At 34.8% G+C, this 20181-nt stretch overlaps 1 protein-coding gene across 1 annotated transcript in view; it reads right to left on the bottom strand.

Annotated features, from left to right (window-relative positions):
- The window catches only part of RIMS2 (regulating synaptic membrane exocytosis 2), a 484675-nt gene that overhangs the window by 371893 nt on the left and 92601 nt on the right, over nucleotides 1-20181 (bottom strand). The gene's annotated exons all lie outside the window — the stretch shown is intronic.

The raw sequence follows: 20181 nt of genomic DNA on the forward strand, positions 1-20181 counted from the left end.
CCCCATCACTGATTCTAGAATTAAAATTCCAGCGCATTCTTCAAAATACACTTATGTATACTGATAGTATTTCAAAAGATTTTTTAAAAATGGTAAATTGTAAAAAAGAAATTCTGAAAGATTGAGGGCTCCCCTACTACAACTAATGTTTGCAAAGGCAAAATTGTTCCAGCTTCAATTAAACTGCCACAAAGAGATAAATCTCTCAAAGACTGATTCCATGTATTAGTTAAGTGTGAAAGCAATAAAGCTACCAATAGACAGCACAGAAGGCTTGATATAATACAGGAAAAAGGAAATGGTATTCTGTTTTTTAATGTATCTAATCTGAAAAACATGTTCCCATGACACAGCTGATACACAATTTACAGCCTGCTGTATCCGACTATGACTCTGACTCAGCTAATACTAATGAACAATGGAAACTCTGTCCTCAGTTTTGAAGCAATATGATAGTACCACATTTTTGTTGTATCTGGTTCAGAATTATATATTGCCTGAAAAATGTGTGTTGAATAACACTGTTTTTGAGAGACCAACTCACAGATAGCTAACCTCACTGTAGTAAATGCACACCTGCTCTGACTTCTGAAAGCAAATGGTATGTCCACTTTCAACTTTTGTAAAAGGAACATCAAAACAATAAGAATGCCGTATAGTTTCTTCTCATGTATTCAGAGTAGTTTCCTGAACATTCTCAAATGTTCTATCAGAAAAGACAAAAATTTTGTTCAGAGACAAATTACTTCAAAAAATGAATTACAATTTTGTTAAAAAATTTTAATGCAGTTACACTACAACCAAAAGAATTGAAAATAGTAGTTCTTATGCCCAAAATCAGAATCTGCTATCCTTCTTTACAGGTCATAAAATGGTAAAATATTTAAATTGATGACTAGAGGAGCATGCATTCAATAAAGCCTATAGAGTAAGGATATGCATTTTTCTAATTTTTCTACGATTTTTTTCTAAATTTGCTAAAGTCATCCTACTCAAAAAAACAAGTCAATAAAACTAGCTACTGTCATCATTTTCATCACATTCAGACCAGGTCCTCACATGGACATAGTATGAAGTTCATAGTTCTGAAGGATGATTTCTTCAAAATATAGAAGTTCATAATACTAAAATTATGAAGTATGGGCAAAAAAAACCACATTCATGTAATTTCACTGATTGTTAAAGAAAAACAGGATGAAGATGAAATCAAACTTCAGTAATTTAAAGGATTCCTTGGGACCTGGGTCGAAGTGATTGGAAAAGCAAATATTTTTCATCTACTAAACATTTATTTGCAGAATTTCTTGGGATCAGTTATGTCTTCACTCCTATTGGACAAGTTGATTTCCTATAAGCATATATAAGCACATAAGACGGAGGAAGAACTGCCCACATCAAAATTAGCATCACCATATATATATAACTATAACAAGAGTTTGAACACACAAGGATGCAAGGATGAAAGCCACAGGATGTACTGGTTTTGGCTGGGATAGAGTTAATTTTCTTCATAGTAGCTTGCATGGAGCTATTTTTGGATTTGTGCTGAAAATAATATTGATAACGCACTGATGTTTCAGTTACTGCTGAGCAGTGCTCACACAGCATCAAGGCCTTTGCTCCTCAGACTGCCCTGCCAGTGACTAAGTTGGGAGGGGACACAGCCAGGTCAGCTGACCCCAACTATCCAAAGGGATATTCCACACCATATGACATCATGCTCAGCAATAAACTGGGGGAGAGGCTGGCGGACATCGCTGCTCAGGAACTGGCTGGGCATCAGTCGGTTGGTGGTGAGCAATTGTTTTCATTTGCATTGCTTGTCTTTTTGGGTTTTATTTTCCTCTCTCTTTGTTATTTTTTTCTCTTTTCCTTACAATTTCATTTTTTATTATTATTTCTTTTTAATTATTAAACTGTTTTAATCTCAACCCATGAGTTTCTTTCTCACTTTTACCCTTCCCATTCTCCCCGTATGCCACCAGGGCATAAAATAAAAATAATCATATTAATCTAGAAAGAGCCCAGAAACATAGATTATCACAAAAAAATCTCTTTGCAACATGGTCCATAATAATAAAGCATTTTGTCTTGAATAAAAAAATAACTTTGTTACACATTTTTAATAAGCACTGGAGATTGATGTCTGGTTCTATAGGCTAAATTGTGAGCTGATTTTCACTTTTTGCTACAAAACAAATACGTTAATAACAATGCAAACAATTTTGTTCTTCCCAAAAGACTGAGGCCAGATATCCACTATAGGGAAAGTTTTCTTTGGCCTCTCCCAATGATGTCCATGACAAAAAGAAGCAAAATCAGAATTAGATAAAACTAAAAAAGAATTTAAAACAGATTAAGAAGAATTTTCTTCCCACATACAGAGCAAAACCAAAATTGTTAAAAATATATTTAATCATCATGGTGTTATAGTTTAAAAATGAACTAATACTGAATGCAAACAGACAACTAGACAATTGTACAGACTGGGAGAAATAAGCATTTGAACCCTACTCCAACATAGAGGTAAAACTATTCTAATCTCTTGGAAAGATACCATACATTCTCTACCTAGAACAGTAAGAAATCATTAACAATAATAAATATCATCTTTCATAATCACATGACCAAGTATCTGAGAGGAAGAACACCTTAATTAACCAGGTCATGACTCCGAAGTTATGTAGCAATTACACTGAAACTGAAAGATGAATGGGTTAAATGTACACTAGTGATTAACACTGTCCAAGTTTAAACATTTAAAGATAAATGGGAGGTGTACCTGTATACATAGTAAACTAAATGACTAAGATTATAACTTCAGTTAATAAAGACACATCTACGACTCTATCAGTATAAAAAACACTGTAGGGATTTATTTTGTGAAAGCATATTATCCCCAACATCAAACAGAACTCCTGTTAATTTTTTTATGTATTTGGTTTACAAGGCATAGGTATTTCATTTCTGGCAGATCTAAAATGATGAGAAGGACTTGTGAAGTACATGAAACTAATTCTCAAAAAACTAAAAACATTAACACACATCAATTGACTGAAATTGAATTAGCTACCTGAATTAGCTACCAGGCTTTTCCGCAGATCCCCTGGATGCTGAATGAAGGCATCTTTATAATTCAAACCAAGGAAGTTTTAACTTTTAAATACCCTCCTATTTATACTGCATAGGTGACATCTTTTTTAATTTTTCACATTTATTTAGATTTCTCCATGAATGCACTGAAGTCCAATATCTGCTGAAGTTGTCTACATAAAGTCACTCATACTATGCTGAATAACTGTCTTGCCTGTGCATCCAATATTTGATATATCAACAGATGCTTGCCATACAAATTTCCTTTTTCACACAGCAGATCTAAACAGCAAACAGACAATATTAACCCAAATGCAAGGCCTTTTTCGTTTAATTCCTCAACCTATCAATAAACTGTTCCTTGAAGACACTAGCTAAATAAAGCTCTAAGTAAACAGTTGAGAAAAAAAACAACAAAAAAGACACCTTGGGAGGTTTGCCGCTTTATTACTAGCAATGTCTTCATTATTTATATATGTAGGCACTGGTTTTCAGCCACTGAAGCTGAATCTAGATAATTAAACATTTATACCATCCCCTGCTGTGCCATAATGTCTAACTGTGTCCAAAGAGACCTAGGTGTGCTGTTACACACCTGGGACTGAAACAAGGAATTTGCTGAGCTACCTTTGATAAAGGTCTACACCTGGAACTTAATAGCACATGATATGGTTTCTGAATATTGCAACAGGTGGCAAATATAACTTACTGCTCAAGAACTGTTTCATCTTCTGGTTCCAGAATTGCAAATAGCTTTACTAATTTGAACAAAAAAGAAAGTGAAAATTTATTAATGTGATAAAGTATATAGTGTTATTACACTGTTTAGATACACATTTTAAGATAAGATTATTTTAGGATAGATTGAAGAAGAAATTAAATGGAAAATGGATCTATTTTGCACAATTTAAAATTAAAAGATAAATTTCTAGTGCTATCAGGATAGGAGAAATCATTAGCAAAATGAAAGCCAGCTCCTCTAATTCCACCAGGCTCTCTCTAAATCAACTCTAATGATTTTCAGAAATTCAGTACCATCTAAAAACAAACCAATCACTTCTAATTTCTGTACTACAAAATTACAACACCATAGTGTACATGTACAGGACAAGGTTTATAGGAGGAACTAGTACCTTCTTATACTGACTGTTATACGTAAAAAGAGTATACAAGCTTTTGGGCATGCAAACCCTTGTTCATTTAATATAGAAGAAGTACATATATGACTGTAAAAACATTTTCAGACTTACTTACTCTTCTAGTTAGTTTTCTGTTCATTCTTAAGCAAGAAGCATATCTGAGTGTGTTCTTCAAGCACAGAGCTTGCTAACAAAAGCAAAGTCTCACTACATAGATATAAAACCCCATGTAGTCATTAGATTGAACTAGTTAAGACCATTCTGAAGCTACATTGTGTCAAGAAGTTGTTTTATTTTTATTTTCCAATTAACTTTCAAATACAAGAGAGCTGGAAAAGGAGACTGGCAGTTCCTAGGACCACATCCCCCTTTCCTTGAATACTGTGGAGGGTGTGCCATTAATCTGTGCATGAGGAAATGGACCAAAGGGCATTGTGGTGAAGGGGGGGGGGGGGGGGGGGAAGAATGAAGAACCCTCATTCCTTGTCCCTGCTCCCCAACTTCTCCAGCAACTCACAGAAGTTAGTATGAAGTTGGACTACATAGTGTAATCTCCTGTTCCTTGACTGTGATGGCCAACACAGGGTGTATCTTAGTATGACAGTAAGGCAGTCAAAGTTAAAAACACATGGGAAGAGATCTAATTTAAGGAAAACATTGTCAATTTAACCATCAGTATGATGCATTTACTATGTGTGGTCTTCATCAGGATTTCAGGCAAGTTTAAATCTGCAACTTTAATAAGATGTATGTATACTGACTACATTCTATTACCTGACATATCGTGACAGTCTTGAAAACAGTGAAAATGGAAAGCTAGGTAACATAGTTTTGAGTAGAGAACATGATTTGACTTGTGCAATCAGAGTAGTTTTGACAGACAGAAAAGAAGCAACTTAGTATTTAAATATATTTACAGAGAGTCCATTTTATTTATGTATTGCAATCCAACTCTAAGAAACAGAAGACAGAAAAACCATAGGCTTTCAGTGCCATGTTTGTTAAAAGCACCTTCAGCTACTGGAGGTGCATTCTGTAGTGATAAAGGAAACAAGAGTGAGCTCTGAACACAGTAAGATAAAGGAGAGCCGCTTAGACAGATGGATACATGAGAAATAGGATCAGAGAACAGCCTAGGACAAGTGGCCCAAGACAGGAAGGTCTAAGCGGCCAACTCTCTGAATTACTTTTAGAGATCCCAATCTGAAAGACAATACTCAACAGCTGAGGAAAATCATTAAGCTTCCCAAAGCAGAGAGATATCTCAGGAAACGATCCTAAATAATAGCTGGTACAGAAGGCTTTTGTCAGAGGTATTCTAAGTATAGAAAATATTCTATTGTTTTTGTGAGTCGTTTCATAAAAAAGTATTTTTTTCCAAATTTCAGTAATCTAGAAATGAACATATCTCTTTGTTAAAAAAAAAACACATCCTTTAGAGCATATACAGCCCATGAAAACCTTGATGAGACTCAGTGTGTTTCTTCATAAGACACAAAGTCAGTCTGAGTCAAGTGTCAAGAAAGGGTAAGAGTTTACCCAATAGCAAGAAGGCAGTGGTAGGAGGAGCAACCTATGGTTTCTAAAAATACTTGTCACATTTGTGCAATTCCAGGTGAGAAAGCTGCAGGGCACTGTGGAGGTACAGACCTGCAACACAGATGGTTTAGAAACAATAGGATTCTTGGTAGGGCCCAGGATCTGTTCAGAATGACAGAAGCAAAACAAGAAAAACTTTCTTTCTTGTTTAACAATGAAATTTCTGCAAAATGACAGGAAGCATTCTCACCACCACCTTGGTCTCTCCTAACTGGAATAATAATATTCATTACTCTGGAACATGGAGAAGGAAAACTGGGCAATAGGAAGTTTTAACTGCACTGAGACAAAGGGAGGGAGAATAATGCCCTATGATAATTGTTTTTGATCTTTTTTAATGTAATTTTATATAGAATTATTTTATGAGACTAATTCGCTAAAAATAACTGCCATTATCTGAACTCTGTCTAGGAATGTCAAAAATTATTAAACTTTGATTTAATAATTAAAGTGCAAATAAAATTCTAAAGTCAGTCAAGTTATTAGGGAAATTAACCTAGGAAACTATTCAGTAAATACATTCGATTCTGAATTTGCTTAGAGGAGTCTTTGAGATGACTTTACCAAAAAAAGATTCTGCAGGTTCTTAAGACTGGGGAAGGTTGAAGACTTGATTTTTAAAGACAAGCTATTTGTCTTAAGTATTAAGAATTTCAAAATTTGTCTATTTGTCTTAAGTATTTCAAAATTACAAAGGTAGAAGACTTACTTCAAGAAAAGTGTCAAATGTTTTATCCACCTTCACAGGAAATAAAGACAGAACGAGGAAGTTCCCTAGCATTGCTCCTCAGTTTTAGCCTTTATAGAATTATAAACAGTTCTGTTGAAAGCTTTGATTTACCTGTAGCAGTTTAAAACAGATTCCCTAAAAACAACTTCCTGAACCCACTAAAAGAGGTGAAAGAACAGAGAAAGTATCAGAACCTCCAAAGTCCAGGCCACTGAATTACCAATTTCATGTAACTTTAAAACTTGTCACTTGAAAATGAACACTTGAAAAACATGAATTGATGTATCTAAACCTCAAATGTCCCTAACTAAACACTCTACAGGATTTTACCAAAGTTTTAAAAAGCCAGACCATGACCAGCAAGTGAAGGAACCTAAATCAGAAGGAACCTGATTTCTCCTGCCAACTGTTTCCAAAATCTTCCTATATTAGGTTGCTTACTTATTTGTTTTCTCCAGAAATATCAGTGATTACTTTAAAGCCATTGCCTCCAAGGTAACGTACATAGTATATAATTTCATTTAAATTCAGGATAACATTCAGTCAAAATTAAAATATTCTACTACTTCTTTATTTCCTACTATTTGCAATGAAAAAATGTTTTTACACACACTGTATTGCACTTCTTAATTCTTCATCTTTTTAATCACACCTTCCATGATTTTCAGTGATATAGCCATACAATTTCACTACACTAGCTAATAGTGTTGCTCATTTTAATAAAGTTATTTGGTTAGGAATATAATTGTCAAAATCTAAGTAAAAGGAAGATAATCCTGTGAATCTTTATTTTTTGAAATAAACTTCATTTCAATCAACCTTAACTGACTCTGGTTTCTCAAAGAGCGTTCCTCTATCTCACAGTCACATTTTGATTGAATAATAGTGACACAAATGCAGGAAATCCTTTAAAATGTATCTTTGTTACTTAAAGAAAAAAGAATCCAGAAGATAGAAAAAATTCATTAATCACACTATTTTTCAATTAAAAAAATCAACAGTTTCCTTCTCAGAGATGATCTTACTCTTTTATAACTTAAGATAGATTATTCCTTTCTGGCACATTTGGGTCTCCATTTTGCAAAAGTACTTCTTTATATACTGTGATACCAGACTAATGAAGGACTGGGACATTCATTATTCATTCCCATGTTCTATGTGGAAAAAGGCACAGACAGCTTTATATTACATACTAATACCACTTTGGAGTAAGTTCCCTTGCATGCATGTTTAATAGTACAACTACAACATTACAACACAGTCAGAATTCATGTCCACCTCCATTCCCCATCACCATAAATAGCACCAGTAGACTGGCGTGTGATTGTCCCAATCATTCAACACCATGTGTTGTCCCAGCTTTTCCCTACAATCTTAATCTTTATCAAAAGATGTGATAAGATTTCTACAGTGGACATACTAAAATGTTCTTCTACCGTGTAACTCCTCACAGACCTGATGCTTTGAATATACCTCATTTTCCAAATCTGTGTTGTTTAATTGGGTCAACATACCACCAACAGTCATGAAGTCACTATAGCTTTATCAAGGAGCACTGTAGATTGAACTTGCCATTCTATGGTTACAAAATACAGAATAGGTCTCCTAAGAAATACTGGAATTCACACCTTCTCTGATATGCTAACACTGGAAAATGAAGGATAACCAGTAATATTAAGGATTCTCTAAGTGGGTTAACCTAGTGGTAAATGCTGTATCATACAAAATTTAAAAATCCTGTTTATATTGAAGTATCTGTTTTGATGGTATCTGCATACAACACACCAAGGTTTTTAACCCTACTGTTAGCACTAAAATAGCAAGATGAATACCACTGCTGTCCCTACTTTACAGTGTTTGTAGTTGAGAAAAAGTTGACCTAAAATACTTATTGTTCTTTCTGCCTTCTTAACTTCTAAAACATCTATTTCAAAATCAACAGAAACAGATATTACCTAAAGCAACTTGAGGCACCATCATTATTTATGGAAAAATCTAACTAGTTGATTAGCTAGAGAAATTCCTGTCCATTCCCTCCTTAACACATGTACATGGTAAAACTAGATAATCATATAACCTTATTACTGTGACCTCCTTCACTCTTTTTTTTTTTATTTTCCAAGTGAATTTAGGGTTTGATACTGCTACAATATAGAGGAGTACCTCACAGATTTTAGTTGTTGGATTGACTGTGGGAATGCTGTTAGCATGCATCAATTACTTACAAGATTATACCAAAAGGGTAAATTCTTCAAGGAGAAAATCGTTCCTTTTTTTCATCTACCTTTTGTACCCTGCAGCTACCTCTGTATTCTAGGAACTGGTATTACTTCACAGCTTCTATGAGTTCACAGCCTTTTAACTGTGAAAAACTCTAATGATGTAGGCCAAAAGAAAACTATGTAACCCTCTAACAGACTGGGGGACCAGTGTGTGGCCCACCACAAAGATTGCTTGCCCGCTAGTGAAAACATATCCTAAACAGTAACCACAGCAGATGGCTTACAACTTCTGTATGAAGCAAAGTATTTCTGAACCATACATGCGAGTTAAATGTGAGCTTTGACACTGCTATTAGTAAGAAAAAATTACATTTATTGTAGCAAAAGACTTTACTCTGTATACATTCACTAAATGGATATGAACACTAAAGAATGTCTTTACTCCGTCTAATATAGGAACTTACTTGCCAAGCACTACAGGGCAAGTTGCTTTTGCAATTGCAATTCTTTAGAATACATTAGAGATTTTCATGGAAGAGCAGATTTACGCTAGCTCAGGTAGTTTTCTCAATTCTGTTATTTAAAAAAAAAAAAAAAGATCGCATTTAATTTGGTAAAATATTGAAATATATCCAGGCTTATTCTCAAATTCAGATTTATATTACCTTTTCTAAACATAAAATAAAATCAGATTAAAATATTTACTGTAGGTGTAATATCAGCAAGACAAACACAGTGTCAGTGACATGCATAACGTCTAACATTATTTCAACATTATGCTCAATACAATATGTGCACTACATTTTAGGAATGCCTACAAACCTTTTAATTTAGAAAATAATTTATATATCAGTGGATAACTCTATGACATTGCTGGTATATTCCTAAACATTTAGAATAAATATGTTTTCTTAATGTTTATTGGTATCTAATTGTATTGTCATTAAAAATCAAATGAACTACCATGCTAAAAAAAATTTGCCAGCTAAACTATTGAGTGCATACATGTCAATGATACAAACATGACTACCACAAGGTGCAAAAATTATTTTGATACCTTTATGCCACTTTGATAAAATTCATTTGTATTTTTGTAAGAGAAAACACCTACGAGAAAATTGCCTATTTAATTTTTTTAAACTGTGCACATATCATATTGCAAAACCAAAGGAAAAGTAGGAGCATGCTCACAAAAGCTGCAAACGGAGAGGAATATCATGCAGACTGTTCACAACAACTCACAGATTATTAGTAAGTTATCTGAAAAACAGGTAAGCCTTTCATGCCAAACACTGCTTTCATTTTAATGACAGTAACTCCCCTTGCCTTCAGCAGGAATTACACCTGTGTAAATGAAAGCAAATGTAGGCCAGGAAATAAGTCTACCCATAAAAGAAAAGAACTTTAGACAGAAAAAAGGCTCTAACCACTTTGTCCTCCTGGAGTTCATATCCACGAAAGCAAGAAAGAAAGGACAGAAAAAAGACAGAAGGAAAGAGTCACTTTCATTTTGAAAGCAAGCAGTAGTATTTGTTAGTAAAATAAGCAAACAAATATTGAAGGAATTAATATGTATCTTTCTTATTTCCCCTAGTGGTGACGAAGATCTAGTGAAAAATATGACATTTTAATAATTTTCTTAATCCTTTCATGGGTGAAATTAAGACGATTTTATATATCAAAGAAAATATTTGTACTAAAAAACCTGCACAAAGAAAATTATTTTGATAAAAATAATGTAGGAGTCGTGCCCAAATTCCCTTAATAAAACAAATGGGGCATCTCATAAAAAGGATGCAGATTTTAGCTCTACATGCCTTGGACTCCAGTATTGCAAATGATTAGCATGCACCAACCCGTTGCACTTGCAAAGAGTCCAGTGAAATGAAGAATGTTTGTTTACTACAGCTGGATACAGGGTATGCATAATGGCATAAGTGCATGTTAGTCACTCAAGAGATCTTTAAAATACTAGAGTTTTAAAGCATAAGGAGACAGAGTTTGTCACAAATGTTTACTGCACGTCATGTCAGATCTATATCATTTATACTTTCTTTTTCATACCCATAAATATTAAATACAAACATTCCCATCGATTATTATTTTCCTTGAAGGAATTGTCTTTTTAGCTGCCTAATATTATAAATGGAATAATATTTTAGAAAACAAAAATATTCAAAATGTTTTCAGTCAAAACTATTCCCCATTTTTGTAAATGATGAATGATAATTTTTTTCTGGTACCTTAATTTCACATGCCAATACAGAGACTAAGTCTAGGCATGCAATTAAGCACTTAGCTGTGTTGGAAATACAACTGCTCACCAAGAAAGGGTGACAACTCATTTTATAGCTTTGCTGTTTGAATACCTATATGACATGTAACTTTGTGCTCCTGTGCTCTTATAGAAGTTTTAGGTTCCCCCCAATACTAGAGATACAAAAAAACAGGAAAGAATACAACAGAGGCCAACTAAGACAGTCAGGGTACTAAAGCACACAATATACAAGGAGAAGTTGAGGAAGATAGGCTTGTTTAGCCAAAAGAAGGCTGGGGTAGGGAAGGGTGCGGGAAGAGGGGAACTACTTGCATTCCTCAACTACTTAAAGGTGAGCTATAGGGAAGACAAAGACAGAATTTTCTTGAAAATGCACAGCTAATGGTCAAAATGCAACAATCAAGGGATTGGATTGGACATAAGAAAAAAAAAAATCACAAGAGTGGTTAAGCACTGAAAGAGGTTGCCCAAAGAGGTTGCGGATTCTTCATCCTTGCAGATTTTTACAACTCGGTTGCAGAAGATCCTGAAAACCTGGTCTGACTTTGAAGTTAATCTTGCTTGGAGCAGGAGATTGATCTAGATAACCTCCACAGGTCCCATCTGACCCAACTTATTCTATGATCCTATGTGCAGTGGTAAAAGATTAAAGTATTTTCAAAGATGTTTCAGGTTTTAGTGACATTCTTGCTATACGATGAACAAGTATCATTGAAAGCTATCTAAAACACAGGACTTCTAAGCATTATTACTCTGTGTGCAGAGACATATTTATCTGCACAGTACCAGGTGCTCTGCTACTTTCCTAGCAGGGCTTCCTGTCCCACTGCAATAAGAGTGGCAGTAGTGCTTATAGATATTTTGAATGGAAAAATCTAGTGCTTCAATTTCTCATCCTCATCTCTGAAGAAATATACTCTGCTATGCAAAAGGACCATAATCCATAAGCAGGTATTTTTAGTACAGAGGCTAAGAAATTTTTAAAATTGTAAATGCCCAATTAGGTTGCTTTCTCAGTGAATGTCTCGCACCTGCTGGAAGGGATAAGTAAACAGCACACAAGAGCAATTAAGTCAGAATAGTCCAGGTCCCCACTTTAAGGATGCAGACAGCAATTAAAAATAAAATTTTAAAACAAAAGAACTTGAGAAAATTAAATAAACTCCAACAAGACACAGTAGGTAAAATAGTACATGACAAAGATGAAGATTTTAAATACATTAAACTGAAGAAAAAAGTAAAGGTAGCAGGTTTCACAAAAAAAAGAAACAGACGCAGTGATATTTCAAACTAGAAAATAGGAACATCTCTAAAACAATCGATAATGAATGAAAAATCTAAAAATTAAATAGAAGATATTAAAACTTATACAAAGTTTTAAAAGGGGCAAGATCCTTAACAAAACAAAATTTGAGATTAAAAGTATCTTTATTATTTCATTTTTTTATCATATAGCTTAGCTTACTGTTCTACATGCCTAGGCTGACTATTCTTTAGAGCAGGATTGTCTGTTTCTAGCACAGTCCTTAATGTCTTAATAACTTTTAATGTCTTCAGTTTTAACTTCTGTTTTTAATATCCTGCACTGCACCACTATCCCTAAATTTTTAAAAGAGACTGTAAGTAAGGCCTATAATATTTCAAGAAAATGCTTAGAAGTTATATTATTTCCTTATAATTTTCACTGCACAAGACCCATAGTTTGGTCATTTGACGACAAGTAGTATTATGTGTAGTATTCTCTTCAAAGATACAGACTGAAACATGGGACAAAAGGCAACAAATACAAGTTGGAACATGAGAAATTCAGACTAGATATAAGGAAATTTTTCTTCTATTTTTTAATCATAAGAGTGGTCAAGCACTGGAACAGGTTGCTCAGAGTAGTTGCTGAATCTCCATCCTTGAAGATTCAAAACTCAACTGGGCAAAGCCCTCTGAAACGTCATGTAATTCAACATTCTTTGAACAAGAGGTTGGATGAGAAGACCTCCAGAGGTCCTTTCCAACCCAATTATTCTATGATACTCTTTCCTGACTCATGAAAAAAATCTAGCTGTATTACCCTTTTTAAATAACTTTCTCCTGCATACAATACACTTACATATATTTAAACATTCTGTTTTGTCATTCATATGGATTTCTTTACCAATTTTATCTCTATTCCAAAAATAACGGCTAATATAATCTATCCTTTGTCCTGACTACTTTTATGCCATTCTAACACAGTATTCCAGTCTAGCCAAATTGTAAGTGATAATTACATATAGAAAACTTTACCTATTAATTATTCTAATAGTCTTCTGCAAACACACAGATGATCTGCACTATAAATTATGTTCTAATCTATTTTTTTCACTCAGTAGTTTTCATCTAAGATACGAGGATTTTAAAAATACTTATGAGGAGTAAAACCATAATACACAAGAAGAAATGTAAATTCATATAAGAAAAGTAAGTTCAGATGACAACACAATGGAGTATACATACAAACCAGTAATAAAGACGACTCAGAAATAAAAAATTTAGAAGACAGAAACAAACTCTCACCACAACACTGATATATATTTTTAAAAGGACAGTTTAAGAGTTTTAAAACCATTTTTCTCATACTTACTCTTGTGCCACGAGGTTCTAATATTAGAAACTATTGGCTCATAAATATTGATCTGCTAACACTGTTCCGTTCCATCACTGTCTCATTTTGCCAAATCTTAATTTCTGTTCAAATCAAGAGTTTCCAAAAACCAAACGTAACTTTAATCACAGAAAAGCTAAAATGCATACTAAACGCATCCTAAGATTGTAAGCAAGGAGAAAGTACCAGGGCACATTTCCTAAAACGTCAGACTATATTAGTGAAAATCATGGCTTATCAGTAATTCTCGTGTATCAAAAATATCAGTAGAGAAGATTCACCCTCTGTTAGCTCAAATGATATCCCAAAATACAAGCACCACTTAGGCAACAATTAAAATATTATACATATGTATTTATAAACTATATATTAAAAGAAGATGAAAAATTTTTCTCAGAAATTAATGGCATAATGAAGAGTCTCAAACACTTCACATATAAGTGTAAGCTTTCCAACACAAAGCAGTAATCCCAAAAATTGTTGGTTTTGAAAGGGCAGTTAAGACTCCAAATCCTGTAATTCACACTGTGATCAAAACAGTAATCAAGACTTGGTTCACACAATCTACCTATGTTGAATAATCTCTTTTCAGAAACAGGCTATGAAATATAAAGATATGTGAAGTTTAAGACAAGCCATGACACTTACTAAACACCTAAGACTACCTCCAGCCTCTCAGCTGCCTCCCCAACATTGCTGCCAAACATTCTTGAGTTCATAGCGGTGTAATGCAAGTAGTGACATGACTGACCATATGAGAGACAGCCTAGTCAGCCATTTCAATAGCAAAGGCATTTAAGAAATTATTCAACTCAGTTCTCAAAGAACTGATGCTAAAAAAGCAAAAAATTGGTCAGACTTTGGTAGTATTTGTTCTGTTCCGTGTGAAAATACATGTATATTTTAATATCCGTTTTATGGGGAAAGGCCTTAACTCCATGAATATTCAGACACATAGCAAAATGACTGGAATTCTATCCCATGCTCAAAATAAATCTAGAATGAGTCAATATCTACACCTTATCCTTTAAAAAAAAAAACTCTTAGAAGGTCAATCTGGCATCTGACTGCGTGAGCCAAAGTCACTCTTCAGGACAGTATTTTTTCACCTTAAATGCCTAAAATTATCAGTTTTTCTAAAATTATCAGTTCTTCATTGTGTCCAGATTATAATAACCTCTAAGGTTTTTGAAAACTTTGAAATAGAGTGATGAATTCAAACATGCCTAGACTCTGTTGAAATTGAGAATATCATCTGCTGTTTAATGAGATTCAAACCAGCTAACAAATGAAAATAGTTTCAAATAAATAAAATTAATAACAGGAATAGTTTGTGCAGTTGTCATTTGAAGGGAATGATCATATGCACATAGTTTGTATTAAAATCACAGGGTTCTTTTGAAGAATCAATAGAACCCAAGGTGTCAATACAGAAATGCAGATTCTGAATATCAGTTCTGTTAGGCATCAGTTTGCAAGAAAAGTTTACAGGCTGGAAAGGAGCAATGTCTCCGCATTCAAAATGATAGTTGTGGCAAGGTTTTTACTCTTAGTATTAAATGCAGCGATTTGAAGAAATGTTTTGCTGGGACAGCGCGCTACTTCTATACTGTTCAGGCACAAGGCGGGTCAGCAGCTTGGCCAGGGCCAGGAGCAGGGTACGAAGGGTGACAGGAGGCAGGCCATGCCCCCACCTACAGGGCTGCGTCCCACAGCATGCATGCAAGGGGAGCAGGGTAGGGCCCAGGACTGTAACTAGGGTCAGCAAAGAATCCAGGTCCCCAGCAGGTCCATGGTGATGAGGCAGAGCTGAGGCCAGCCAGGAAGCCAAGCCTACAGATTTGGGTCAGTGAGGGACCAGCCAGGCAGCGGCATGGCTCAGGCAGACACCAAGGCTGAGTGCCTGAGCTGAAAAGCAGCTCCCAGGCGAGCGGGTGGAGGCCCCAAAATGGCTCATCGCAGCCCTGTCTCACGCAGCTCTTTCCCCAAGGCTGATCCCCAGTCACAGCTGCACCACATCAGAGCTGCCCGTGAGCACAGGCAGTCAAACCCCGTTTGGGGAAGGAGTGGGGAATGGTACTAAGGACCATGATGCATACTAGCTGAACTGTAGTCCTGGTAAGTTTGGGTATAACTTCCAAAAGAATAAAGAGGCTAATCACCTCTAATAAAATGGAGCTGATCATTGTTTAGAGATGTCTTAACAATCATAGATGTTCACTATGGCGTTAACATTGTTCTCATATAATCAGGACCAGATTTCAGATTGGAAGTTTTTAATATATTTGATAAGACAAACTTTATTCTATTCATGGAGAGACTGAGATGTGAAATTCATCCTAATTAGAAGGATAACTTTTACAGTCTGCGGTTGTGAATTTACAACTTCTAAATAAGAGATTGTCTTTGGAATAATTTAGCAGCTGACTTTCCTTTCTTTCAGAGATACTTGTACTGAGATTCTCCAGAAAGATGAATACAGTTGTAGGTTATCAGATTTTACAGATGTTACATGGACTAAACTGAAAAGAAAAAAAGAAAAAAAAAAAAAAACAAAAAAAACCACACTTGGTGCAGAGAAATCCTTTCCTCAAGTTTGCAATCTCACATGTCTTTTCTAGAGAAATGTAGAATAAATCATGTCTCCTAAGGACCAACTTATTTGTATGTGATAGGAAATCATTGAGTTTATACCAAATCCTAGTGACTTAGAAATCCTGATTGTGACAGACTAATTCTTCAGTGCTTGCCAATTGTCTACAGAATAAAATGGATTAGGCATTAGCACAAGCATGCTAAAATTTTGTTTTGTGACTCCATACGGATGGTCACACTGCAAGTCTTGCAGTTAGAATAATTCAACAAAGAACTTGATGGTTTTCTGAAAATCAAGCATAGGCCCAGAGAAATAATCAGAATGCAAAGCTCTTATGAGGAGCGGCTGAGGGAACTGGGGTTGTTTAGTCTGGAGAAGTGGAGGCTCAGGGGAGACCTCATCACGCTCTACAACTACCTGAAAGGAGGTTGTAGCGAGGTGGGTGTTGGTCTCTTCTCCCAAGTAACCAGCGATAGGACAAGAGGAAATGGCCTCAAGTTGCACCAAGGGAGGTTTAGATTGGACATTAGGAGAAATTTCTTTACTGAAAGAGTGATCACGCCTTGGAACAGGCTGCCCAGGGAAGTGGTTGAGTCACCATCCCTGGAAGTATTTAAAAGACGTGTAGATGAGGCGCTTAGGGACATGGTTTAGTGGGCATGGTGGTATTGAGTTGACAGTTGGACTTGATGATCTTAGAGGTCTTTTCCAACCTTAATGATTCTATGATTCTTTCACAGAACCAGAGGGAGCTGACAGAAGTTCCCTACTTATGCCTTATGTGTTTCACATGCAGTTGCTGGGTCCTATAAAACAACTGAAAATCTCTCACTTTTAATGTTCAAAGCAAAGAGAGAAGGATGTTTCAGTGGCTGCAATGGATCGCAGGTTGCCAAACACCCTGAAAGAAGGTATTCAGCATGCGTCAAATTAAGTTTTCAGACAAGTATTGTTTTCCTCCTCCACAAGTGAAATGTTGGTTTACTGAGCTGTTGAAATTTATATTCACTGCACACAAAATTGTATCTATGTGGAAGCTGTATTTGTCCAATATTTTAACATGTAAATTTCTCAGCTGCATAAACTTCATTCTGCCATCTACTGACTCATTCAGTGTGCATTTCCCTGTATAAATCAGTATATAATTAAAAAAAGAACAGTAGTATATTTTGTATACCAGTGGTACCTATATTACTAAGAAGAGTTACTGCTTGCTGTCATGTGATCTATTATTTCAATTTTAATCAATCTGAAATTGTTCATAAACATAAAAGATGACAGTTCAAGGTCCCTTACTCCCATGAAATGTAAGCCCCCATCCTGGCTGAATATTCCATTCACTAAGATAATAATCAATACAGAAACAGCAGTACTACCATTATCATCAGCTTTATTTGTTTGATCTAGAAGGAACTCCCACATAATGATAATTTTTGTACAACCTGAACTGAATTTTAACGCCTATATTTCAGGCACTGTAACTAAAATGAAAAAGGAATAAATCATCCAATCATTCTAAGGATCCTAATCTAATGCTCTGACAAGAGTCAAATATTTCCATGCTCTGTTTCTACTCATGACCGTGAACCTTGTAAGCAGTAGTCCTCCTCGTGACCTTTGAAGGAGAAGTATTCTCTGCAATTCTACATCTTCTGAGATGCATGCTGCTAACACCGGTCTGTACTAAACTATTTAATAGCAGAATCTGGTGTAAATGGCATGAATTTGGCTTGAAACTTGATATTATGAAAAAGATCACAAGTGGATTAAACAGCTCCAAAGAACATTTCAGGCAGTTTAAGAATCACCTTATATAAGGTCCAAAGCAGAGATATATGATCTGTCAAAAACGTCTACAAAGACCAAAGAAAATCTGGCAAAGTTAAACCAGGAAGTTATTAGAAGTCGTCCTTCAAGAAGTTGAAGTTGTATCCATTAAGGAAAATGGAAAAGAACAAATTCTGGTAAATTCTGGTGGACCAAAAATAATTTTCATGGAATAATGTGTATAGGTATAAAACAGATCATTAATAGGAGACTGCCACAGTCTGTCTGAATTAAATCATGTTCACAGTTATTAGAGAGATACTTACTCTAGAACATTATTTTATGCAGAATGAACCAGAGGATATGCTTTGCACTGATATTTCAGAAAAAGAAGCTATAAAGTGAGTCAACAAAAAAACAGTAACAAATTTTTAAAATCAGATGATATTCAGTGTAAAACATCAAGTCTAAAATAGCTAAGTATTAACTGTAATACAGAGTCTTTCATACAAGAAGAATAAAAGGTGGCAGATACGATGCCAATTTATTAATTTTTAAGGAATTTCAGAGTTGGATCAACTGAATAATAGACAAGTGAGTCTGATATCCACATTGGACAGATTTGTAGAAACCAAAAGAGAGAGAATAAAATTAGCAAGCATATGAATAAATTATGACAAAACGTGGAAAAGTCAGAATGGCTTTAGTAAAGAGAATTCATGTCTGTTACATGTATTAGAATTCCTCCAAGGAGTCACGGAGAAAGTGAATAAATGGGATTTATTCATACTGCTGAGTTGGGCTTCCAGGCTTTTAAAGAATCTCAGCTGCCATGGAACAGGAATAAATTCATTCATGAGAAAACTTAATTGATGAAAAGAAGAAAAGAACAGGAAGAAATGGTCAGGTTTTCTTAAGGGAGAGGTATCACCAGTGAAGCCTCATAGGGGACCTGTCTAGAGATGCTCTGTCCAGTGTATTCATAAATTATCTGGAACAGAAATGAATGAGAGACAGAAAAGCTTATTTATTGCACTAAATTATCAACATTAGTAGGAAAAAAGCCAGCTGAGAAGAGTTGCAAAACAGACTTATAATATTGAATGGAGAAGTCGGCTTATAGAAAGACAGATTTAGGTTAGACAGTAAGAAAAGCTTTCTATGGTGAGGATGGTGAAGCAGTGGAACAATTTACCCAAGAGGGTGTGGAAGAATCTCATTGTAAATCTGTCAAGAGAAGTCAGACAAATATCTGCCAAGTTGACGTGATCCGTCCTGAGGACAGTCTAAATGATGTATCGGAATGTTTCATTAGGAGATGAAGCCTTCCTCCTAATGCACTTTTTCTGTGTTTCTAAGTATGTAGACATAAGGACTCAAATATCTGTCCTGATTGCCTTTTATAATCAGATGAAATTAATATAGAAATGATTATATCTTTTATTACCAGCAACATGATTTACTTAGTTATAAAACACCAATTAAAATATTTGAGTTTACTGAAGACAAAATTTTAAAATTACCTTAACAAAATCCAAGGCAGTTTAAGAGATTTACATGTAATTTCTGTTACTTTAATCATCAGGGAATAGCAGTTTATTTTATACGTTGTCAATCAAAAACTTGAGTCCACTATTTAAGCCCACCTTTCAATCTTGGACAAAGAAATACATAACATTTATACCATTGTCTCCTACCTTCCAAAAGATTAAGATAATATTTGCAGATTGCATGGTATTTGTAATGAACATGTTACAGGAAAAAAAAGATTTATGGAAATAAATTATACTGGAAAATTATTATATTAATAAATATTAAATTATTAAGTTATTGTATTAGTTTACAGAAGATCTGTTTCCACAAAAGACTAGCATAAGACGTCTTGAGTATTGTCATGAATATTCTACAAGTATCTGTCAGAATCTGAGAAAGGTATGTGTATCAAATGTGAACATTTTATCTAAAATGTTGAATAAACTGGTCTCGGAACTGTTTTCTGCGATTACCTCAGTTTTGCTCAATTCTTTACTCTATGATCCAACTTTTTAAATATTCAGATTGCTCTTTAACCTGTTGTTATACAATAAACACTTGTATACTAGCTGTAACTCTATATTGT

Source organism: Calonectris borealis, chromosome 2 (assembly GCF_964195595.1).
Source record: "Calonectris borealis chromosome 2, bCalBor7.hap1.2, whole genome shotgun sequence".
Lineage (NCBI taxonomy): Eukaryota > Metazoa > Chordata > Aves > Procellariiformes > Procellariidae > Calonectris > Calonectris borealis.